General features: G+C 48.7%; 1 protein-coding gene across 7 annotated transcripts in view; it reads left to right on the forward strand.

Moving 5' to 3' along the window:
• The window catches only part of LOC149970147 (neurocalcin-delta A), a 125,087-nt gene that overhangs the window by 57,642 nt on the left and 40,710 nt on the right, over positions 1-26,735 (forward strand). For 2 of the 7 annotated variants that reach the window (XM_090228614.1, XM_090228620.1), the window contains exon 1: positions 10,134-10,404. The exons of 2 other annotated variants lie outside the window; for them this stretch is intronic. The gene's annotated coding sequence lies outside the window, so the exon portion shown is untranslated. Of the gene's footprint in view, positions 1-10,127; positions 10,405-26,735 lie in introns of those variants that run through there. 3 more of the 7 variants (XM_090228616.1, XM_090228618.1, XM_090228615.1) reach the window with 3 other exon arrangements.

Raw genomic sequence — 26,735 nt, forward strand, 5'->3', positions numbered from 1 at the left:
CACTGTCTCTAGCCTTTATCTCTCTCTGCAGTTCCCACTGTCTCTAGCCTTTATCTCTCTCTGCGGTTCCCACTGTCTCTAGCCTTTATCTCTCTGCAGTTCCCACTGTCTCTAGCCTGTATCTCTCTGCAGTTCCCACTGTCTCTAGCCTTTATCTCTCTCTGCAGTTCCCACTGTCTCTAGCCTTTATCTCTCTCTGCAGTTCCCACTGTCTCTAGCCTTTATCTCTCTCTGCGGTTCCCACTGTCTCTAGTCTTTATCTCTCTCTGCAGTTCCCTCTGTCTCTAGTCTTTATCTCTCTGCGTTTTCCACTGTCTCTAGCCTTTATCTCTCTGCAGTTCCCACTGTCTCTAGCCTTTATCTCTCTCTGCAGTTCCCACTGTCTCTAGTCTTTATCTCTCTCTCTCTGCGGTTTCCACTGTCTCTAGTCTTTATCTCTCTCTCTCTGCGGTTTCCACTGTCTCTAGCCTTTATCTCTCTCTGCGGTTCCCACTGTCTCTAGCCTTGATCTCGCTGCAGTTCCCACTGTCTCTGGATCTTCAGATCCATTTAATCCCAGCAGCAGCCCTGCTCTGCCTGGTCCGGGAGCTCCGCTCTGCCTGGTCCGGGAGCCCCGCTCTGCCTGGTCCGGGAGCCCCGCTCTGCCTGGTCCGGGAGCCCCGCTCTGCCTGGTCCGGGAGCCCCGCTCTGCCTGGTCCGGGATCCCCTCTCTGCCTGGTCCGGGATCCCCTCTCTGCCTGGTCCGGGAGCCCCGCTCTGCCTGGTCCGGGAGCCCCTCTCTGCCTGGTCCGGGAGCCCCTCTCTGCCTGGTCCGGGAGCCCCTCTCTGCCTGGTCCGGGAGCCCCTCTCTGCCTGGTCCGGGATCCCCTCTCTGCCTGGTCCGGGATCCCCTCTCTGCCTGGTCCGGGATCCCCTCTCTGCCTGGTCCGGGATCCCCTCTCTGCCTGGTCCGGGATCCCCTCTCTGCCTGGTCCGGGAGCCCCTCTCTGTCTGGTCCGGGATCCCCTCTCTGCCTGGTCCGGGAGCCCCTCTCTGCCTGGTCCTATTTCTGTCCAGCTGTTCCAGCAGAGTAGAGGAAGCTCTCTCATTTGTCCTAGTATGGCCTTTAACAAGCATTTTCCCTCCTTTTTTCTCTCTCTGTCTCTCTCTCCTTCCTCACCCCTCTGCCCTGGCCCCATTCCCTCTATTCAGCAGGCCAACAGATGCTATTCTTCTATTCAAATCACTTATATGGAAGTAGCGGTTCTATAGTTGTCCCTATACACAGTCTCTGGGTAGGGGGATGGGGACAGAGAGGGGGGTTGACCCCAAAATATCCCCCCGCCTGAAGTGCCATCACTCTTTTGTTTTGTGTATTATTTGAACGCAGCGTGTCCCAGAAACCCCTGAGCCAACAACACCAACATGTATCAGTCTGGGGTAGACAACACCAACATGTATCAGTCTGGGGTAGACACCACCAACATGTAGCTGTCTGGGGTAGACAACATGTATCAGTCTGGGGTAGACAACACCAACATGTATCTGTCTGGGGTAGACAACATGTATCTGTCTGGGGTAGACAACACCAACATGTATCTGTCTGGGGTAGACAACACCAACATGTAGCTGTCTGGGGTAGACAACACCAACATGTAGCTGTCTGGGGTAGACAACACCAACATGTATCTGTCTGGGGTAGACAACACCAACATGTATCTGTCTGGGGTAGACAACACCAACATGTAGCTGTCTGGGGTAGACAACACCAACATGTAGCTGTCTGGGGTAGACAACACCAACATGTAGCTGTCTGGGGTAGACAACACCAACATGTATCTGTCTGGGGTAGACAACACCAACATGTATCTGTCTGGGGTAGACAACACCAACATGTATCTGTCTGGGGTAGACAACACCAACATGTAGCTGTCTGGGGTAGACAACACCAACATGTATCTGTCTGGGGTAGACAACACCAACATGTAGCTGTCTGGGGTAGACAACACCAACATGTAGCTGTCTGGGGTAGACAACACCAACATGTATCTGTCTGGGGTAGACAACACCAACATGTATCTGTCTGGGGTAGACAACACCAACATGTATCTGTCTGGGGTAGACAACACCAACATGTATCTGTCTGGGGTAGACAACACCAACATGTATCTGTCTGGGGTAGACAACACCAACATGTAGCTGTCTGGGGTAGACAACACCAACATGTATCTGTCTGGGGTAGACAACACCAACATGTATCTGTCTGGGGTAGACAACACCAACATGTATCTGTCTGGGGTAGACAACACCAACATGTATCTGTCTGGGGTAGACAACACCAACATGTAGCTGTCTGGGGTAGACAACACCAACATGTAGCTGTCTGGGGTAGACAACACCAACATGTAGCTGTCTGGGGTAGACAACACCAACATGTATCTGTCTGGGGTAGACAACACCAACATGTATCTGTCTGGGGTAGACAACACCAACATGTAGCTGTCTGGGGTAGACAACACCAACATGTATCTGTCTGGGGTAGACAACACCAACATGTATCTGTCTGGGGTAGACAACACCAACATGTAGCTGTCTGGGGTAGACAACACCAACATGTATCTGTCTGGGGTAGACAATACCAACATGTAGCTGTCTGGGGTAGACAACACCAACATGTAGCTGTCTGGGGTAGACAACATGTATCTGTCTGGGGTAGACAACACCAACATGTATCTGTCTGGGGTAGACAACATGTATCTGTCTGGGGTAGACAACATGTATCTGTCTGGGGTAGACAACACCAACATGTAGCTGTCTGGGGTAGACAACATGTATCTGTCTGGGGTAGACAACACCAACATGTATCTGTCTGGGGTAGACAACATGTATCTGTCTGGGGTAGACAACACCAACATGTATCTGTCTGGGGTAGACAACATGTATCTGTCTGGGGTAGACAACACCAACATGTATCTGTCTGGGGTAGACAACACCAACATGTAGCTGTCTGGGGTAGACAACACCAACATGTATCTGTCTGGGGTAGACAACATGTATCAGTCTGGGGTAGACAACACCAACATGTAGCTGTCTGGGGTAGACAACACCAACATGTGTTGGGGGTAGACAACACCAACATGTATCTGTCTGGGGTAGACAACACCAACATGTAGCTGTCTGGGGTAGACAACACCAACATGTATCTGTCTGGGGTAGACAACACCAACATGTAGCTGTCTGGGGTAGACAACACCAACATGTATATGTCTGGGGTAGACAACACCAACATGTAGCTGTCTGGGGTAGACAACACCAACATGTATCTGTCTGGGGTAGACAACATGTATCTGTCTGGGGTAGACAACACCAACATGTAGCTGTCTGGGGTAGACAACATGTATCTGTCTGGGGTAGACAACACCAACATGTATCTGTCTGGGGTAGACAACATGTATCTGTCTGGGGTAGACAACACCAACATGTATCTGTCTGGGGTAGACAACATGTATCTGTCTGGGGTAGACAACACCAACATGTATCTGTCTGGGGTAGACAACACCAACATGTAGCTGTCTGGGGTAGACAACACCAACATGTATCTGTCTGGGGTAGACAACATGTATCAGTCTGGGGTAGACAACACCAACATGTAGCTGTCTGGGGTAGACAACACCAACATGTGTTGGGGGTAGACAACACCAACATGTATCTGTCTGGGGTAGACAACACCAACATGTAGCTGTCTGGGGTAGACAACACCAACATGTGTTGGGGGTAGACAACACCAACATGTAGCTGTCTGGGGTAGACAACACCAACATGTAGCTGTCTGGGGTAGACAACATGTAGCTGTCTGGGGTAGACAACACCAACATGTAGCTGTCTGGGGTAGACAACACCAACATGTGTTGGGGGTAGACAACACCAACATGTAGCTGTCTGGGGTAGACAACACCAACATGTATCTGTCTGGGGTAGACAACATGTATCTGTCTGGGGTAGACAACACCAACATGTAGCTGTCTGGGGTAGACAACATGTATCTGTCTGGGGTAGACAACACCAACATGTATCTGTCTGGGGTAGACAACATGTATCTGTCTGGGGTAGACAACACCAACATGTATCTGTCTGGGGTAGACAACATGTATCTGTCTGGGGTAGACAACACCAACATGTATCTGTCTGGGGTAGACAACATGTATCTGTCTGGGGTAGACAACACCAACATGTATCTGTCTGGGGTAGACAACATGTATCTGTCTGGGGTAGACAACACCAACATGTGTTGGGGGTAGACAACACCAACATGTATCTGTCTGGGGTAGACAACACCAACATGTAGCTGTCTGGGGTAGACAACACCAACATGTAGCTGTCTGGGGTAGACAACACCAACATGTGTTGGGGGTAGACAACACCAACATGTAGCTGTCTGGGGTAGACAACACCAACATGTAGCTGTCTGGGGTAGACAACACCAACATGTAGCTGTCTGGGGTAGACAACACCAACATGTAGCTGTCTGGGGTAGACAACACCAACATGTAGCTGTCTGGGGTAGACAACACCAACATGTATCTGTCTGGGGTAGACAACACCAACATGTAGCTGTCTGGGGTAGACAACACCAACATGTATCTGTCTGGGGTAGACAACACCAACATGTAGCTGTCTGGGGTAGACAACACCAACATGTATCTGTCTGGGGTAGACAACATGTATCAGTCTGGGGTAGACAACACCAACATGTAGCTGTCTGGGGTAGACAACACCAACATGTGTTGGGGGTAGACAACACCAACATGTATCTGTCTGGGGTAGACAACACCAACATGTAGCTGTCTGGGGTAGACAACACCAACATGTGTTGGGGGTAGACAACACCAACATGTATCTGTCTGGGGTAGACAACACCAACATGTAGCTGTCTGGGGTAGACAACACCAACATGTGTTGGGGGTAGACAACACCAACATGTAGCTGTCTGGGGTAGACAACACCAACATGTAGCTGTCTGGGGTAGACAACACCAACATGTAGCTGTCTGGGGTAGACAACACCAACATGTAGCTGTCTGGGGTAGACAACACCAACATGTAGCTGTCTGGGGTAGACAACACCAACATGTATCTGTCTGGGGTAGACAACACCAACATGTAGCTGTCTGGGGTAGACAACACCAACATGTATCTGTCTGGGGTAGACAACACCAACATGTAGCTGTCTGGGGTAGACAACACCAACATGTATCTGTCTGGGGTAGACAACATGTATCAGTCTGGGGTAGACAACACCAACATGTAGCTGTCTGGGGTAGACAACACCAACATGTGTTGGGGGTAGACAACACCAACATGTATCTTTCTGGGGTAGACAACACCAACATGTAGCTGTCTGGGGTAGACAACACCAACATGTGTTGGGGGTAGACAACACCAACATGTAGCTGTCTGGGGTAGACAACACCAACATGTAGCTGTCTGGGGTAGACAACACCAACATGTGTTGGGGGTAGACAACACCAACATGTATCTGTCTGGGGTAGACAACACCAACATGTAGCTGTCTGGGGTAGACAACACCAACATGTATCTGTCTGGGGTAGACAACACCAACATGTAGCTGTCTGGGGTAGACAACACCAACATGTATATGTCTGGGGTAGACAACACCAACATGTAGCTGTCTGGGGTAGACAACACCGACATGTATCTGTCTGGGGTAGACAACATGTATCTGTCTGGGGTAGACAACACCAACATGTAGCTGTCTGGGGTAGACAACATGTATCTGTCTGGGGTAGACAACACCAACATGTATCTGTCTGGGGTAGACAACATGTATCTGTCTGGGGTAGACAACACCAACATGTAGCTGTCTGGGGTAGACAACACCAACATGTGTTGGGGGTAGACAACACCAACATGTAGCTGTCTGGGGTAGACAACACCAACATGTAGCTGTCTGGGGTAGACAACATGTAGCTGTCTGGGGTAGACAACACCAACATGTATCTGTCTGGGGTAGACAACATGTATCTGTCTGGGGTAGACAACACCAACATGTGTTGGGGGTAGACAACACCAACATGTATCTGTCTGGGGTAGACAACACCAACATGTAGCTGTCTGGGGTAGACAACACCAACATGTGTTGGGGGTAGACAACACCAACATGTAGCTGTCTGGGGTAGACAACACCAACATGTAGCTGTCTGGGGTAGACAACACCAACATGTAGCTGTCTGGGGTAGACAACACCAACATGTAGCTGTCTGGGGTAGACAACACCAACATGTAGCTGTCTGGGGTAGACAACACCAACATGTATCTGTCTGGGGTAGACAACACCAACATGTATCTGTCTGGGGTAGACAACACCAACATGTAGCTGTCTGGGGTAGACAACATGTATCTGTCTGGGGTAGACAACACCAACATGTATCTGTCTGGGGTAGACAACATGTATCTGTCTGGGGTAGACAACACCAACATGTAGCTGTCTGGGGTAGACAACACCAACATGTGTTGGGGGTAGACAACACCAACATGTATCTGTCTGGGGTAGACAACACCAACATGTAGCTGTCTGGGGTAGACAACACCAACATGTGTTGGGGGTAGACAACACCAACATGTATCTGTCTGGGGTAGACAACACCAACATGTAGCTGTCTGGGGTAGACAACACCAACATGTGTTGGGGGTAGACAACACCAACATGTAGCTGTCTGGGGTAGACAACACCAACATGTAGCTGTCTGGGGTAGACAACACCAACATGTAGCTGTCTGGGGTAGACAACACCAACATGTAGCTGTCTGGGGTAGACAACACCAACATGTAGCTGTCTGGGGTAGACAACACCAACATGTATCTGTCTGGGGTAGACAACACCAACATGTAGCTGTCTGGGGTAGACAACACCAACATGTATCTGTCTGGGGTAGACAACACCAACATGTAGCTGTCTGGGGTAGACAACACCAACATGTATCTGTCTGGGGTAGACAACATGTATCAGTCTGGGGTAGACAACACCAACATGTAGCTGTCTGGGGTAGACAACACCAACATGTGTTGGGGGTAGACAACACCAACATGTATCTTTCTGGGGTAGACAACACCAACATGTAGCTGTCTGGGGTAGACAACACCAACATGTGTTGGGGGTAGACAACACCAACATGTAGCTGTCTGGGGTAGACAACACCAACATGTAGCTGTCTGGGGTAGACAACACCAACATGTGTTGGGGGTAGACAACACCAACATGTATCTGTCTGGGGTAGACAACACCAACATGTAGCTGTCTGGGGTAGACAACACCAACATGTGTTGGGGGTAGACAACACCAACATGTAGCTGTCTGGGGTAGACAACACCAACATGTAGCTGTCTGGGGTAGACAACACCAACATGTAGCTGTCTGGGGTAGACAACACCAACATGTGTTGGGGGTAGACAACACCAACATGTAGCTGTCTGGGGTAGACAACACCAACATGTATCTGTCTGGGGTAGACAACATGTATCTGTCTGGGGTAGACAACACCAACATGTAGCTGTCTGGGGTAGACAACATGTATCTGTCTGGGGTAGACAACACCAACATGTATCTGTCTGGGGTAGACAACACCAACATGTATCTGTCTGGGGTAGACAACATGTATCTGTCTGGGGTAGACAACACCAACATGTATCTGTCTGGGGTAGACAACATGTATCTGTCTGGGGTAGACAACACCAACATGTATCTGTCTGGGGTAGACAACATGTATCTGTCTGGGGTAGACAACACCAACATGTGTTGGGGGTAGACAACACCAACATGTATCTGTCTGGGGTAGACAACACCAACATGTAGCTGTCTGGGGTAGACAACACCAACATGTGTTGGGGGTAGACAACACCAACATGTAGCTGTCTGGGGTAGACAACACCAACATGTAGCTGTCTGGGGTAGACAACACCAACATGTAGCTGTCTGGGGTAGACAACACCAACATGTAGCTGTCTGGGGTAGACAACACCAACATGTAGCTGTCTGGGGTAGACAACACCAACATGTAGCTGTCTGGGGTAGACAACACCAACATGTAGCTGTCTGGGGTAGACAACACCAACATGTAGCTGTCTGGGGTAGACAACACCAACATGTATCTGTCTGGGGTAGACAACACCAACATGTATCTGTCTGGGGTAGACAACACCAACATGTAGCTGTCTGGGGTAGACAACACCAACATGTAGCTGTCTGGGGTAGACAACACCAACATGTAGCTGTCTGGGGTAGACAACACCAACATACAGTATTTGTTTTAGAAAGCCAATCGGAGGACGAGATCCCTGTGGTTTTAGAACGCCAATCGGAGGACGAGATCCCTGTGGTTTTAGAAAGCCAAATATGAGGACGAGATCCCTGTGGTTTTAGAAAGCCAATCGGAGGACGAGATCCCTGTGGTTTTAGAAAGCCAATCGGAGGACGAGATCCCTGTGGTTTTAGAAAGCTAATCGGAGGACGAGATCCCTGTGGTTTTAGAAAGCCAATCGGAGGACGAGATCCCTGTGGTTTTAGAAAGCCAATCGGAGGACGAGATCCCTGTGGTTTTAGAACGCCAATCGGAGGACGAGATCCCTGTGGTTTTAGAAAGCCAATCGGAGGACGAGATCCCTGTGGTTTTAGAAAGCCAATCGGAGGCTGTAGTTCAGTCATGTCCCAACCCCTCACCAGGACCGGTGTCTGGCAGCAGTACCTCTACATGAACAGTGTTGGGCTGTAGTTCAGGTATGTCCCAGGACCAGACCGGTGTCTAGCAGCAGTACCTCTACATGAACAGCCAGTGTTGGGTCTGTAGTTCAGGCATGTCCCAGGACCAGACCGGTGTCTGGCAGCAGTACCTCTACATGAACAGTGTTGGGCTGTAGTTCAGTCATGTCCCAGGACCAGACCAGTGTCTAGCAGCAGTACCTCTACATGAACAGTGTTGGGCTGTAGTTCAGGTATGTCCCAGGACCAGACCGGTGTCTAGCAGCAGTACCTCTACATGAACAGTGTTGGGCTGTAGTTCAGGTATGTCCCAGGACCAGACCGGTGTCTAGCAGCAGTACCTCTACATGAACAGTGTTGGGCTGTAGTTCAGGTATGTCCCAGAACCAGACCGGTGTCTGGCAGCAGTACCTCTACATGAATAGCCAGTGTTGGGCTGTAGTTCAGTCATGTCCCAGGACCAGACCAGTGTCTAGCAGCAGTACCTCTACATGAACAGTGTTGGGCTGTAGTTCAGTCATGTCCCAGGACCAGACCGGTGTCTAGCAGCAGTACCTCTACATGAACAGTGTTGGGCTGTAGTTCAGGCATGTCCCGACCCCTCACCCCTCAGCTGAGAAGATCAGACTGCGTGTGGTTCAATAGTTAGCTGAGAAGATCAGACTGCGTGTGGTTCAGTAGTTAGCTGAGAAGATCAGACTGCGTGTGGTTCAGTAGTTAGCTGAGAAGATCAGACTGCGTGTGGTTCAGTAGTTAGCCGAGAAGATCAGACTGCGTGTGGTTCAGTAGTTAGCTGAGAAGATCAGACTGCGTGTGGTTCAGTAGTTAGCTGAGAAGATCAGACTGCGTGTGCTTCAGTAGTTAGCCGAGAAGAACGGACTGCGTGTGGTTCAGTAGTTAGCCGAGAAGATCAGACTGCGTGTGGTTCAGTAGTTAGCTGAGAAGATCAGACTGCGTGTGGTTCAGTAGTTCGCCGAGAAGATCAGACTGCGTGTGGTTCAGTAGTTAGCCGAGAAGATCAGACTGCGTGTGGTTCAGTAGTTAGCCGAGAAGATCAGACTGCGTATAGTATGGAAAATGGAGTGACCTAAACCCAAACCCCCTTCCCTCTTTTTCCAGGTGACTCAGCTCTCTTGTCCAGTTTAAAAGGAGACCTTTGAAACTCTGCAGGTTTGATGTTAACACGTGTCTGTCGTCTCTCTGTGCTGCTGACAAGACTTGTAGAGTGTATTTCCCAGCCCTGGCTGCTGCTGTGTTATAGACGACCTATTGAAAACGCTTTCAGCAGTAGCTCCCGCCCCTCCCTGTGTTCTACTGTTACCAGGGCAACGCCTTTCATAGAACCATGTCATGTGACCCCACCGGGGGTTTGACGTCAGAGAGGAGAGGAGGCAGAGTTTGGGTGAACAGCTTTGCTCAGACATTTCAGTTAGCAGCTGTGGGGGCTTGTGAGAGAGTCTCTTCTTCTTCTTGGGTGTTGGGAAGTCGCTAGTTGTTGTCACTTCTGCCTGGTGTCTCGTCGAGCCTCTTTCTCTGTTCTGTCAGCTAGATCCTCTCCTGTTGTCACTGCTGCCTGTAGCTGACACTCTGCAAACATAGGACCTGTTGGATTATGGACTGTTAACAGACCTACGTTACTACACACCAGGTGAGGTAAGATCTCTGGTCTCGTCTTTTTGTGAAACCGGTTGTTTCTGTTTTAAATGATTTGCTATATTATTTTAATCTCGGCAACACACACTTCTCATATGGCTTTTGCAATGTTGTGAGAGCTGCAGGATTGACCACAGGCAACAGTCGGCAGAACATTTGCATTGTGTTGGTTTGTGTAAGGAACTGTGAAGGGTTATGAAATGTTACTTTCCCATGAGTCCTGAGACTGAGGAGTTAGAATACTGTTAGAGGGGGTTAGAATACTGTTAGAGGGGGTTAGAATACTGTTAGAATACTGTTAGAGGGGGTTAGAATACTGTTAGAGGGGGTTAGAATACTGTTAGAGGGGGTTAGAATACTGTTAGAGGGGGTTAGAATACTGTTAGAGGGTTGTAGAATACTGTTGGATAGAGGGGATTAGAATACTGTTGGTTAGAGGGGGTTAGAATACTGTTAGAGGGTGTTAGAATACTGTTAGAGGGGGTTAGAATACTGTTAGAGGGGGTTAGAATACTGTTAGAGGGGGTTAGAATACTGTTAGAGGGTTGTAGAATACTGTTGGATAGAGGGGATTAGAATACTGTTGGTTAGAGGGGGTTAGATTACTGTTGGATAGAGGGGGTTAGAATACTGTTGGATAGAGGGGGTTAGAATACTGTTGGATAGAGGGGGTTAGGGTTAGAATACTGCTGGTTAGAGGGGATTAGAATACTGTTGGTTAGAGGGGGTTAGAATACTGTTGGATAGAGGGGGTTAGAATACTGTTGGATAGAGGGGGTTAGAATACTGTTGGATAGAGGGGGTTAGAATACTGTTGGTTAGAGGGGGTTAGAATACTGTTGGTTAGAGGGGGTTAGAATACTGTTGGTTCGAGGGAGGTTAGAATACTGTTAGAGGGTGTTAGAATACTGTTGGATAGAGGGGGTTAGAATACTGTTGGATAGAGGGGGTTAGAATACTGTTGGTTAGAGGGGGTTAGAATACTGTTGGTTCGAGGGAGGTTAGAATACTGTTAGAGAGTGTTAGAATACTGTTGGTTAGAGGGGGTTAGAATACTGTTGGATAGAGGGGATTAGATTACTGTTGGATAGAGGGGGTTAGAATACTGTTGGATAGAGGGGGTTAGAATAATGTTGGATAGAGGGGGTTAGAATACTGTTGGATAGAGGGGGTTAGAATACTGTTGGAGAGAGGGGGTTAGGGTTAGAATACTGTTGGAGAGAGGGGGTTAGGGTTAGAATACTGTTGGATAGAGGGGGTTAGAATACTGTTGGTTAGAGGGGGTTAGAATACTGTTGGAGAGAGGGGGTTAGGGTTAGAAGTAATGTAGGAGTGTAATGCTGTGGTGTATGAGTAAAATGCTGTGGTGTATGAGTAATGCTCCTGGAGGACTGTAGTGTAGGAGTAATGCTCCTGGAGGACTGTGGTGTAGGAGTAATGCTCCTGGAGGACTGTGGTGTAGGAGTAATGCTCCTGGAGGACTGTGGTGTAGGAGTAATGCTCCTGGAGGACTGTGGTGTAGGAGTAATGCTCCTGGAGGACTGTGGTGTAGGAGTAATGCTCCTGGAGGACTGTGGTGTAGGAGTAATGCTCCTGGAGGACTGTGGTGTAGGAGTAATGCTCCTGGAGGACTGTGGTGTAGGAGTAATGCTCCTGGAGGACTGTGGTGTAGGAGTAAATGCTCCTGGAGGACTGTGGTGTAGAAGTAATGCTCCTGGAGGACTGTGGTGTAGGAGTAATGCTCCTGGAGGACTGTGGTGTAGGAGTAATGCTCCTGGAGGACTGTGGTGTAGGAGTAAGGCTCCCGGAGGACTGTGGTGTAGGAGTAAGGCTCCCGGAGGACTGTGGTGTAGGAGTAATGCTCCCGGAGGACTGTGGTGTAGGAGTAATGCTCCCGGAGGACTGTGGTGTAGGAGTAATGCTCCTGGAGTCATTTCAAGCTCCATGCGGCTCCCGAAGCCTTCTAATGTCAGTGGGCTGGAGGGATTGAGGTTGGGGCTGGAGGGATTGAGGTTGGGGCTGGAGGGATTGAGGTTGGGGCTGGAGGGATTGAGGTTGGGGCTGGAGGGATTGAGGTTGGGGCTGGAGGGATTGAGGTTGGGGCTGGAGGGCTTGAGGTTGGGGCTGGAGGGCTGAGGTTGGGGCTGGAGGGCTGAGGTTAGAGGGGGGAGTACAGGGGGCAAGCAGCTGCCTCAGAGGAGGGAATGGGGTTTTAAGTTGGTGTGGGGAGGAAGAGAGGGAGGGAGAGGAAGAGAGGGAGGGAGGGAGGGAGAGAATCCAACAGCCTGTGGGGACCAGAGATAAAGAGGGGGGGGGGGGGGGGTTACATATCTCCTCTACAGACACGACATGGGGCTGGGGTTAGAGAGAGGGGGGGGGGGGGAGAGGAAGACATGTTCTCTTCTCCCTCGCTTTATCTTTTCCTCTTGTTCTCCCTCTCTGTTGTAGTCAACTTAGTACAGCAGTTTAGGATGTAGACTGATGAGCTGGGTCCATTACTCTAATGATGAGGTAGTTTAGGATGTAGACTGATGAGCTGGGTCCATTACTCTGATGATGAGGTAGTTTAGGATGTAGACTGATGAGCTGGGTCCATTCCTCTATGATGATGAGGTAGTTTAGGATGTAGACTGATGAGCTGGGTCCATTACTCTGATGATGAGGTAGTTTAGGATATAGACTGATGGGCTGGGACCATTACTCTGATGATGAGGTAGTTTAGGATGTAGACTGATGAGCTGGGTCCATTACTCTGATGATGAGGTAGTTTAGGATGTAGACTGATGGGCTGGGACCATTACTCTGATGATGAGGTAGTTTAGGATGTAGATTGATGAGCTGGGTCCATTACTCTGATGATGAGGTAGTTTAGGATGTAGACTGATGAGCTGGGACCATTACTCTGATGAGGTAGTTTAGGATGTAGACTGGGTCCATTACTCTGATGATGAGGTAATTTAGGATGTAGACTGATGAGCTGGGTCCATTACTCTGATGAGGTAGTTTAGGATGTAGACTGATGAACTGGGTCCATTACTCTGAGGTAGTTTAGGATGTAGACTGATGAACTGGGACCATTACTCTGATGAGGTAGTTTAGGATGTAGACTGATGAGCTGGGACCATTACTCTGATGATGAGGTAGTTTAGGATGTAGACTGGGTCCATTACTCTGATGATGAGGTAGTTTAGGATGTAGACTGATGAACTGGGTCCATTACTCTGAGGTAGTTTAGCATGTAGACTGATGAGCTGGGACCATTACTCTGATGATGAGGTAGTTTAGGATATAGACTGGGTCCATTACTCTGATGAGGTAGTTTAGGATGTAGACTGATGAGCTGGGTCCATTACTCTGATGAGGTAGTTTAGGATATAGACTGATGAGCTGGGACCATTACTCTGATGATGAGGCAGTTTAGGATGTAGCCTGATGAGCTGGGTCCATTACTCTGATGATGAGGTAGTTTAGGATGTAGACTGATGAGCTGGGACCATTACTCTGATGATTAGGTAGTTTAGGATGTAGACTGGGTCCATTACTCTGATGAGGTAGTTTTGGATGTAGACTGATGAGCTGGGTCCATTCCTCTGATGAGGTAGTTTTGGATGTAGACTGATGAGCTGGGTCCATTACTCTGATGATGAGGTAGTTTAGGATGTAGACTGGGTCCATTCCTCTATGATGAGGTAGTTTTGGATGTAGACTGATGAGCTGGGTCCATTACTCTGATGATGAGGTAGTTTAGGATGTAGACTGGGTCCATTCCTCTATGATGTTGAGGTAGTTTAGGATATAGACTGATGAACTGGGTCCATTACTCTGATGATGAGGTAGTTTAGGATGTAGACTGATGAGCTGGGTCCATTACTCTGATGATGAGGTAGTTTAGGATGTAGACTGATGAGCTGGGACCATTACTCTGATGATGAGGTAGTTTAGGATGTAGACTGATTAGCTGGGTCCATTACTCTGATGATGAGGTAGTTTAGGATGTAGACTGATGAGCTGGGTCCATTCCTCTGATGATGAGGTAATTTAGGATGTAGACTGATGAGCTGGGTCCATTACTCTGATGATGAGGTAATTTAGGATGTAGACTGATGAGCTGGGTCCATTACTCTGATGATGAGGTAGTTTAGGATGTAGACTGATGAGCTGGGACCATTACTCTGATGATGAGGTAATTAAGGATATAGACTGGGTCCATTACTCTGATGATGAGGTAGTTTAGGATGTAGACTGATGAGCTGGGTCCATTACTCTGATGATGAGGTAGTTTAGGATGTAGACTGATGAGTTGGGTCCATTCCTCTGATGAGGTAGTTTAGGATGTAGACTGGTGACCTGGGGTCTAATCCTCTGAGATGATGAGGTAGTTTAGGATGTAGACTGATGACCTGGGGTCTAATCCTCTGAGATGATATTGAGGTCATTTAGGATGTAGACTGTTGACCTGGGTCCATTCCTCTATGATGTTGAGGTAGTTTAGGATGTAGACTGTTGACCTGGGGTCTAATCCTCCTCTATGATATTGAGGTAGTTTAGGATGTAGACTGATGAGCTGGGTCCATTCCTCTGATAAGGTAGTTTATGATGTAGACTGTTGACCTGGAGTCTAATCCTCTGAGATGATATTGAGGTAGTTTAGGATGTAGACTGTTGACCTGGGGTCTAATCCTCAGAGATGATATTGAGGTAGTTTATGATGTAGACTGTTGACCTGGGGTCTAATCCTCTGAGATGATATTGAGGTAGTTTAGGATGTAGACTGTTGACCTGGGGTCTAATCCTCTGAGATGATATTGAAGTAGTTTAGGATGTAGACTGAGTCCATTCCTCTATGATGAGGTAGTTTAGGATATAGACTGATGAGCTGGGTCCATTCCTCTATGATGATGAGGTAGTTTCGGATGTAGACTGATGAGCTGGGTCCATTACTCTGATGATGAGGTAGTTTAGGATATAGACTGATGAGCTGGGTCCATTACTCTGATGAGGTAGTTTAGAATGTAGACTGATAAACTGGGTCCATTACTCTGATGATGAGGTAGTTTAGGATATAGACTGATGAGCTGGGTTCATTCCTCTGATGAGGTAGTTTAGGATGTAGACTGATGAGCTGGGACCATTACTCTGATGATGAGGTAGTTTAGGATATAGACTGATGAGCTGGGTCCATTCCTCTGATGAGGTAGTTTAGGATGTAGACTGGTGACCTGGGGTCTAATCCTCTGAGATGATATTGAGGTAGTTTAGGATGTAGACTGTTGACCTGGGGTCTAATCCTCTGAGATGATATTGAGGTAGTTTAGGATGTAGACTGTTGACCTGGGGTCTAATCCTCTGAGATGACGTTGAGGTCATTTAGGATGTAGACTGATGAGCTGGTTCCATTCCTCTATGATATTGAGGTAGTTTAGGATGTAGACTGTTGACCTGGGGTCTATTCCTCTGATATGATATTGAGGTAGTTTAGGATGTAGACTGTTGACCTGGGGTCTAATCCTCTGAGATGATATTGAGGTAGTTGAGGATGTAGACTGTTGACCTGGGGTCTAATCCTCTGAGATGATATTGAGGTAGTTTATGATGTAGACTGTTGACCTGGGGTCTAATCCTCTGAGATGATATTGAGGTAGTTTAGGATGTAGACTGTTGACCTGGGGTCTAATCCTCTGAGATGATATTGAGGTAGTTTGAGATGATAATGATGATAATCCTCTGAGATGATATTGAGGTAGTTTGAGATGATAATGATGATAATCCTCTGAGATGATATTGAGGTAGTTTGAGATGATAATGATGCTAATCCTCTGAGATGATGTTGAGGTAGTTTGAGATGATAATGATGATAATCCTCAGCTAAAAGCCCTCATCTCCCAGTGGAATGCAACGCTGCTGTTTCTCTATGGGTAATGCACGTTCGTGATGATGACATGTCACTGTCCAGCTGTCTGTGTGTCGCTGTCTGGACGACACAGGAACGTGTGAGCTCACCTCATTGAAGTGTATGTTTCCCACGAGACGTTTTTAAAGAGGGTTACTTAGATGGACAGTAAACAACGGTTGGCTAACGACGGGAGAAACGGTTGGCTAACGACGGGAGAAACGGTTGGCTAACGACGGGAGAAACGGTTGGCTAACGACGGGAGAAACGGTTGGCTAACGACGGGAGAAACGGTTGGCTAACGACGGGAGAAACGGTTGGCTAACGACGGGAGAAACGGTTGGCTAACGACGGGAGAAACGGTTGGCTAACGACGGGAGAAACGGTTGGCTAACGACGGGAGAAACGGTTGGCTAACGACGGGAGAAACGGTTGGCTAACGACGGGAGAAACGGTTGGCTAACGACGGGAGAAACGGTTGGCTAACGACGGGAGAAACGGTTGGCTAACGACGGGAGAAACGGTTGGCTAACGACGGGAGAAACGGTTGGCTAACGACGGGAGAAACGGTTGGCTAACGACGGGAGAAACAAGCGACACTTTTGGTCGGTTCATCTCTTTCATTCCAGTTTAACCAGCTCCAAATGTGTTGATTTGTAATGGGCCACTCACTGCAGTCACAACGGAGCCTCTCTTCCTGTTGTGAAACCGGGCTGTGGAAATACAAGCTCTCTGTCTCTGCACAGGCATGAAGAGGCCCTTTGGAGGGAGAAGCAAAGGGGTTAACTTGGAGATTGGTCTCTCTCTATCTCAGTCTCTCTGTATGCATCTCTTTCTCTGTATGTATCTCTGTCTGTATCTGGGGCGGCAGGTAGCCTAGTGGTTAGAGCGTTGGACTTGTAACCGAAAGGTTGCTAGATCAAATCCCCGAGTTGACAAGGTACAAATCTGTTGTTCTGCCCCTGAACAAGGTATTTAACCCACTGTTCCTAGACCAGTTAACCCCACTGTTCCTAGACCAGTTAACCCCACTGTTCCTAGACCAGTTAACCCACTGTTCCTAGACCAGTTAACCCCACTGTTCCTAGACCAGTTAACCCCACTGTTCCTAGACCAGTTAACCCCACTGTTCCTAGACCAGTTAACCCCACTGTTCCTAGACCAGTTAACCCACTGTTCCTAGACCAGTTAACCCACTGTTCCTAGACCAGTTAACCCCACTGTTCCTAGACCAGTTAACCCACTGTTCCTAGGCCGTCATTGTAAATAAGAATTTGTCCTTGGTAAAAAATACATGTTTTTTTTTATCTCTGTCTGTCACTCAATTGAATTAAGTTCAATTCTATTAGCTTTATTGGCATGCCGTAACAATGTACAGTCAAATGTTTGGACCACCTTCTCATTCAAGGGTTTTTCTTTATTTCTACTATTTTCTACATTGTAGAATAATAGTGAAGACATCAAAACTATGAAATAACACATATGGAATCATGTAGTTACTAAAAAAGTTCAACAATTCAAAATATCTGTTTATACTTGAGATTCTTCAAAGGAGCCACCCTTTGCCTTGATGACAGCTTTGTCATCAAAACAATAACTGCACTTTGATCAATAACAATGAGCATGGAGGACATGGTTGGTCTGTCAGACACTGTCCCTCATCCTATAGCAGGCAGCAACGTAGTGCTCTACCAACCCACATAGAGGACATGGTTGGTCTGTCAGACACTGTCCATCTTATGACAGGCAGCTATGTAGTGCTCTGCCAACCCACAGCTCTGTGCGTCCTCCCCCAACAGGACGGGTAGCCTGTCCCTCCCCCAACAGGACGGGTAGCCTATCCCTCCCCCAACAGGACGGGTAGCCTATCCCTCCCCCAGCAGGACGGGTAGCCTGTCCCTCCCCCAACAGGACGGGTAGCCTATCCCTCCCCCAACAGGACGGGTAGCCTATCCCTCCCCCAACAGGACGGGTAGCCTGTCCCTCCCCCAACAGGACGGGTAGCCTGTCCCTCCCCCAACAGGACGGGTAGCCTGTCCCTCCCCCAACAGGACGGGTAGCCTGTCCCTCCCCCAACAGGACGGGTAGCCTGTCCCTCCCCCAACAGGACGGGTAGCCTGTCCCTCCCCCAACAGGACGGGTAGCCTATCCCTCCCCCAACAGGACGGGTAGCCTATCCCTCCCCCAACAGGACGGGTAGCCTATCCCTCCCCCAACAGGACGGGTAGCCTATCCCTCCCCCAACAGGACGGGTAGCCTATCCCTCCCCCAACAGGACGGGTAGCCTATCCCTCCCCCAACAGGAGGGGTAGCCTATCCCTCCCCCAACAGGAGGGGTAGCCTATCCCTCCCCCAACAGGACGGGTAGCCTATCCCTCCCCCAACAGGACGGGTAGCCTGTCCCTCCCCCAACAGGACGGGTAGCCTGTCCCTCCCCCAACAGGACGGGTAGCCTGTCCCTCCCCCAACAGGACGGGTAGCCTATCCCTCCCCCAACAGGACGGGTAGCCTATCCCTCCCCCAACAGGACGGGTAGCCTATCCCTCCCCCAACAGGACGGGTAGCCTATCCCTCCCCCAACAGGAGGGGAAGCCTATCCCTCCCCCAACAGGAGGGGTAGCCTATCCCTCCCCCAACAGGACGGGTAGCCTGTCTTCATTCATCAAGGTCTTTGAAACCTTGAGGAAGGGTTTCAAATTTGGGGAAATTACACTCTAATTGATTCATTTAAAAAATATCAAAAATAAACATTTTGTCAGGAAATGCATCTCTGTCTCGGGTTGTGCTGTGGTTACACAGCCTTTCCTCTACAGGGAGCCAGGTTTTCCCGTGTCTTCCCTTCTCAATAGCAAGGCTGTGCTCATTGAGCCTGTACTTTGTCAAGGTTTAATGTTTTGTTCTGCTAGATTGATGCCTTCTTCACTGAGAGTGGATGTGCTATCCAGAAAGTTATCTAAGAGTATTATAATATTTTGGTTCCAGGTTGCTTTCTGGTATTTCTCTGTGCTGTTTTGGTCCCATCTGTATGAATCTCCATCTGTATGAATTTCCATCTGTATGAATCTCCATCTGTATTAATCTGTATGGATATTAATCTGTATGGATATGTATGAATCTGTATGAATCTCCATCTGTATGAATCTCCATCTGTATGAATCTGTATGAATCTCCATCTGTATGAATCTCCATCTGTAGTAATCTGTATGAATCTGTATGAATCTCCATCTATATGAATCTCCATCTGTATGAATCTCCATCTGTATGAATCTGTATGACTCTCCATCTGTATGAATCTCCATCTGTATGAATCTCCATCTGTATGAATCTGTATGAATCTCCATCTATATGAATCTCCATCTGTATGAATCTGTATGAATCTCCATCTGTATGAATCTCCATCTGTATGAATCTTCATCTGTATGAATCTGTATGAATCTCCATCTGTATGAATCTGTATGGACCTCCATCTGTATGAATCTGTATGGACCTCCATCTGTATGAATCTGTATGGATCTCCATCTGTATGAATCTGTATGGATCTCCATCTGTATGAATCTGTATGAATCTACATCTGTATGAATCTGTATGAATCTCCTGATGTTGTACATCTTACTGGGCTGTGATGTTGTACAGCTGACTGGTCTGTGAATGTGTGATGTTGTTCAGCTGACTGGGCTGTGATGTTGTACAGCTGACTGGGCTGTGGTGTTGTACAGCTTACTGGGCTGTGGTGTTGTACAGCTGACTGGGCTGTGGTGTTGTACAGCTGACTGGGCTGTGAATGTCTGATGTTGTACAGCTGACTGGGCTGTGGTGTTGTACAGCTGACTGGGCTGTGAATGTCTGATGTTGTACAGCTGACTGGGCTGTGAATGTCTGATGTTGTACAGCTGACTGGGCTGTGGTGTTGTACAGCTGACTGGGCTGTGAATGTCTGATGTTGTACAGCTGACTGGGCTGTGAATGTCTGATGTTGTACAGCTGACTGGGCTGTGGTGTTGTACAGCTGACTGGGCTGTGAATGTCTGATGTTGTACAGCTGACTGGGCTGTGGTGTTGTACAGCTGACTGGGCTGTGAATGTCTGATGTTGTACAGCTGACTGGGCTGTGAATGTCTGATGTTGTACAGCTCACTGGGCTGTGAATGTCTGATGTTGTACAGCTCACTGGGCTGTGGTGTTGTACAGCTGACTGGGCTGTGAATGTCTGATGTTGTACAGCTGACTGGGCTGTGAATGTCTGATGTTGTACAGCTGACTGGGCTGTGATGTTGTACAGCTGACTGGGCTGTAAATGTCTGATGTTGTACAGCTGACTGGGCTGTGAATATCTGGTTGTTTCCATGTCTGTTCTTTTTGAGGAACAAGGTGATTTGTCTGTGATCAGACGAGCTGTTAGTGGCTTGACGGTGAATGAGCTGAGAGAGACAGGGTCAGTGTCTGTAATAACATCACCATTGTGCTGTTGCCAAGAGGTGAGCAGTAGGTGAATCTCCCCAATCTTACCCTCCCCACAATGACTCACTCTCTTTACCCCCCCACAATGACTCACTCTCTATACCCTCCCCACAATGACTCTTTATCCCCCCCACAATGACTCTTTACCCCTCCCACAATGACTCACTCTCTTTACCCCTCCACAATGACTCACTCTCTTTACCCCCCCACAATGACTCTCTCTTTACCCCCCCACAATGACTCACTCTCTTTACCCTCCCCACAATGACTCACTCTCTTTACCCCTCCACAATGACTCACTCTCTTTACCCCCCCACAATGACTCTCTCTTTACCCCCCCACAATGACTCTCTCTTTACCCCCCCACAATGACTCTCTCTTTACCCCTCCACAATGACTCTCTCTTTACCCCCCCACAATGACTCACTCTCTTTACCCTCCCCACAATGACTCTTTTCCCCTCCCACAATGACTCACTCTCTTTACCCCCCCACAATGACTCTCTCTTTACCCCCCCACAATGACTCACTCTCTTTACCCCTCCACAATGACTCACTCTCTTTACCCCCCCACAATGACTCTCTCTTTACCCCCCCACAATGACTCTCTCTTTACCCCCCCACAATGACTCTCTCTTTACCCCTCCCACAATGACTCACTCTCTTTACCCCTCCACAATGACTCACTCTCTTTACCCTCCCCAAAATGACTCACTCTCATTGATTCTCCCCTGTCTGGGGAGATAGGAGTGTGTGTCGGTGGGTTGGGGCTCTGTGTGTGTGTGTGTGTGTGTGTGTGTGTGTGTGTGTGTGTTTGTGTGTGTGCTCAGCTGGGTTGGTCTAGCATGCGCTGGCCAGCGGGGAGTTGTCCTCTCAGAGGAAAGATGACACAAGTTTTGTCAGAGCTACAGAGGAGCAGCAGGGAGGGACACAGGCCAGTGGGCTGGTCCTGAAGCTGATCAGAGAGACTAACAGCAGGGAGGGACACAGGCCCGTCAGCTGATCAGAGAGACTAACAGCAGGGAGGGACACAGGCCAGTCAGCTGATCAGAGAGACTAACAGCAGGGAGGGACACAGGCCAGTGGGCTGGTCCTGAAGCTGATCAGAGAGACTAACAGCAGGGAGGGACACAGGCCAATTGGCTGGTCCTGAAGCTGATCAGAGAGACTAACTGCAGGGAGGGACACAGGCCAGTCAGCTGATCAGAGAGACTAACAGCAGGGAGGGACACAGGCCAGTCAGCTGATCAAAGAGACTAACAGCAGGGAGGGACACAGGCCAGTCAGCTGATCAGAGAGACTAACAGCAGGGAGGGACACAGGCCAGTGGTCTGGTCCTGAAGCTGATCAGAGAGACTAACAGCAGGGAGGGACACAGGCCAGTCAACTGGTCCTGAAGCTGATCAGAGAGACTAACAGCAGGGAGGGACACAGGCCAGTCGGCTGATCAGAGAGACTTACAGCAGGGAGGGACACAGGCCAGTCAGCTGATCAGAGAGACTAACAGCAGGGAGGGACACAGGCCAGTCAGCTGATCAGAGAGACTAACAGCAGGGAGGGACACAGGCCAGTGGGCTGGTCCTGAAGCTGATCAGAGAGACTAACAGCAGGGAGGGACACAGGCCAGTCAGCTGGTCCTGAAGCTGATCAGAGAGACTAACAGCAGGGAGGGACACAGGCCAGTCGGCTGGTCCTGAAGCTGATCAGAGAGACTAACAGCAGGGAGGGACACAGGCCAGTCGGCTGGTCCTGAAGCTGATCAGAGAGACTAACAGCAGGGAGGGACACAGGCCAGTCGGCTGATCAGAGAGACTAACAGCAGGGAGGGACACAGGCCAGTCAGCTGATCAGAGAGACTAACAGCAGGGAGGGACACAGGCCAGTGGGCTGGTCCTGAAGCTGATCAGAGAGACTAACAGCAGGGAGGGACACAGGCCAGTCAGCTGGTCCTGAAGCTGATCAGAGAGACTAACAGCAGGGAGGGACACAGGCCAGTCAGCTGATCAGAGAGACTAACAGCAGGGAGGGACACAGGCCAGTCAGCTGATCAGAGAGACTAACAGCAGGGAGGGACACAGGCCAGTGGGCTGGTCCTGAAGCTGATCAGAGAGACTAACAGCAGGGAGGGACACAGGCCAGTGGGCTGGTCCTGAAGCTGATCAGAGAGACTAACAGCAGGGAGGGACACAGGCCAGTCAGCTGGTCCTGAAGCTGATCAGAGAGACTAACAGCAGGGAGGGACACAGGCCAGTCGGCTGGTCCTGAAGCTGATCAGAGAGACTAACAGCAGGGAGGGACACAGGCCAGTCGGCTGGTCCTGAAGCTGATCAGAGAGACTAACAGCAGGGAGGGACACAGGCCAGTCGGCTGATCAGAGAGACTAACAGCAGGGAGGGACACAGGCCAGTCAGCTGATTAGAGAGACTAACAGCAGGGAGGGACACAGGCCAGTCAGCTGATCAGAGAGACTAACCGCAGGGAGGGACACAGGCCAGTGGGCTGATCCTGAAGCTGATCAGAGAGACTAACAGCAGGGAGGGACACAGGCCAGTGGGCTGGTCCTGAAGCTGATCAGAGACTGAAAACCACAGAGAGAGAAACAAGCTGCCTGGTCCTAAAGCTGAGAGACACAGAGAGACCAGTCAGAAATGGTTTAGGACTTGTCTCCCTGATCAGAGGGAGGAGATTACCATGGTGACACAAGGCTGCCATTGTGTTATATCAGTCCTCTGTCCTCAGCCAGAATACACACATCTCATAGACCAACCTCGGTGTGTGTTTGTGTGTTTGTGTGTTTGTGTGTTTGTGTGTGTGTGTGTGTGTGTGTGTGTGTGTGTGTGTGTGTGTCGTTCCAGGTGGGTGGTTGATGCGTAGGTGGAAGTAGATAGCTCGTGTCTCTCTGTGAATCCGATATCTCTTGACGGTTTTTCCCTGCTTTCTTCTCCAGTTTAATTTAACATGACAGTCACAGTCCCCAGAGGAGGAGTACTGATCCCCTCTGATACGTCTCTGTGTGTCCGGCGCTGTACTAAGACTGGATGTAAAGACATTGACCATCTCTCCTAATGGTGTCAGTTTACCATCTCTCTTAATGGTGTCAGTTGACCATCTCTCCTAATGGTGTCAGTTGACCATCTCTCCTAATGGTGTCAGTTTACCATCTCTCCTAATGGTGTCAGTTTACCATCTCTCTTAATGGTGTCAGTTGACCATCTCTCCTAATGGTGTCAGTTTACCATCTCTCCTAATGGTGTCAGTTTACCATCTCTCCTAATGGTGTCAGTTTACCATCTCTCCTAATGGTGTCAGTTTACCATCTCTCCTAATGTTGTCAGTTTACCATCTCTCCTAATGGTGTCAGTTTACCATCTCTCCTAATGGTGTCAGTTTACCATCTCTCCTAATGGTGTCAGTTTACCATCTCTCCTAATGGTGTCAGTTGACCATCTCTCCTAATGGTGTCAGTTGACCATCTCTCCTAATGGTGTCAGTTGACCATCTCTCCTAATGGTGTCAGTTGACCATCTCTCACTAATGGTGTCAGTTGACCATCTCCCCTAATGGTGTCAGTTGACCATCTCCCCTAATGGTGTCAGTTGACCATCTCCCCTAATGGTGTCAGTTGACCATCTCCCCTAATGGTGTCAGTTGACCATCTCTCCTAATGGTGTCAGTTGACCATCTCTCCTAATGGTGTCAGTTGACCATCTCTCCTAATGGTGTCAGTTGACCATCTCTCCTAATGGTGTCAGTTGACCATCTCTCCTAATGGTGTCAGTTGACCATCTCTCCTAATGGTGTCAGTTTACCATCTCTCCTAATGGTGTCAGTTTACCATCTCTCCTAATGGTGTCAGTTTACCATCTCTCCTAATGGTGTCAGTTTACCATCTCTCCTAATGGTGTCAGTTGACCATCTCTCCTAATGGTGTCAGTTGACCATTTACCATCTCTCCTAATGGTGTCAGTTTACCATCTCTCCTAATGGTGTCAGTTGACCATCTCTCCTAATGGTGTCAGTTTACCATCTCTCCTAATGGTGTCAGTTTACCATCTCTCCTAATGTTGTCAGTTTACCATCTCTCCTAATGGTGTCAGTTTACCATCTCTCCTAATGGTGTCAGTTTACCATCTCTCCTAATGGTGTCAGTTTACCATCTCTCCTAATGGTGTCAGTTTACCATCTCTCCTAATGGTGTCAGTTTACCATCTCTCCTAATGGTGTCAGTTTACCATCTCTCCTAATGGTGTCAGTTTACCATCTCTCCTAATGGTGTCAGTTTACCATCTCTCCTAATGGTGTCAGTTGACCATCTCTCCTAATGGTGTCAGTTTACCATCTCTCCTAATGGTGTCAGTTTACCATCTCTCCTAATGGTGTCAGTTTACCATCTCTCCTAATGGTGTCAGTTTACCATCTCTCCTAATGGTGTCAGTTTACCATCTCTCCTAATGGTGTCAGTTTACCATCTCTCCTAATGGTGTCAGTTTACCATCTCTCCTAATGGTGTCAGTTTACCATCTCTCCTAATGGTGTCAGTTTACCATCTCTCCTAATGTTGTCAGTTTACCATCTCTCCTAATGGTGTCAGTTTACCATCTCTCCTAATGGTGTCAGTTTACCATCTCTCCTAATGGTGTCAGTTTACCATCTCTCCTAATGTTGTCAGTTTACCATCTCTCCTAATGGTGTCAGTTTACCATCTCTCCTAATGGTGTCAGTTTACCATCTCTCCTAATGGTGTCAGTTTACCATCTCTCCTAATGGTGTCAGTTGACCATCTCTCCTAATGGTGTCAGTTGACCATCTCTCCTAATGGTGTCAGTTGACCATCTCTCCTAATGGTGTCAGTTGACCATCTCTCACTAATGGTGTCAGTTGACCATCTCCCCTAATGGTGTCAGTTGACCATCTCCCCTAATGGTGTCAGTTGACCATCTCCCCTAATGGTGTCAGTTGACCATCTCCCCTAATGGTGTCAGTTGACCATCTCTCCTAATGGTGTCAGTTGACCATCTCTCCTAATGGTGTCAGTTGACCATCTCTCCTAATGGTGTCAGTTACCATCTCTCCTAATGGTGTCAGTTGACCATCTCTCCTAATGGTGTCAGTTTACCATCTCTCCTAATGGTGTCAGTTGACCATCTCTCCTAATGGTGTCAGTTGACCATCTCTCCTAATGGTGTCAGTTGACCATCTCTCCTAATGGTGTCAGTTTACCATCTCTCCTAATGGTGTCAGTTGACCATCTCTCCTAATGGTAGCATCCAGCGTTGTATCACCGCAGAAAGACATTCACAACACCAACCCTGACCGCTCTTCAGCTCAGCTTGAGCTGAAACTAAGACAGGTTTATGGGAAATACTGATTTTAGGTTGTTTTGAGGTTCACCAGAGGCACTCTGTGAATCACCCACTCTCTCTGAAAACACTCTCCCGTGATTGGACCTGAAATAATGGCAGCTTTTTCGCGGCCGCGGGTTCGGTCCAGAATGCCGCCCCTGTGGGGCCCTGGTCAGAATACATGCAGTAAATGACATATAAGGATGCAGCCTCACAGAGTTGAACCTTGCAACACTATCAGTGGAAGCAGCTGTTGTTTGGGGGGTGATATGGAAGAGGGGTTATTTGTTCAGCAGAGAGAGGACTCTGGCTGTGGTACATGTCTGAATGCTGTTGTCTGCTCTGCTTTCTGTGTTCTGAAAAGCAGCTCTCGCTGTCACGATGACTAGAGGCTTTAGATGGTTCCTTCTGAACGGAACCACTTCCACCGTTCCCTCCAGAATTATTATTCTGAACCGGTTCCTTCTGAACGGAACCACTTCCACCGTTCCCTCCAGAATTATTATTCTGAACCGGTTCCTTCTGAACAGAACCACTTCCACCGTTCCCTCCAGAATTATTATTCTGAACCGGTTCCTTCTGAACGGAACCACTTCCACTGTTCCCACCAGAATTATTATTCTGAACCGGTTCCTTCTGAAC

This window comes from Oncorhynchus mykiss, unplaced genomic scaffold, assembly GCF_057628025.1.
Source record: "Oncorhynchus mykiss isolate SJ-2025 unplaced genomic scaffold, ASM5762802v1 scaffold93, whole genome shotgun sequence".
Lineage (NCBI taxonomy): Eukaryota > Metazoa > Chordata > Actinopteri > Salmoniformes > Salmonidae > Oncorhynchus > Oncorhynchus mykiss.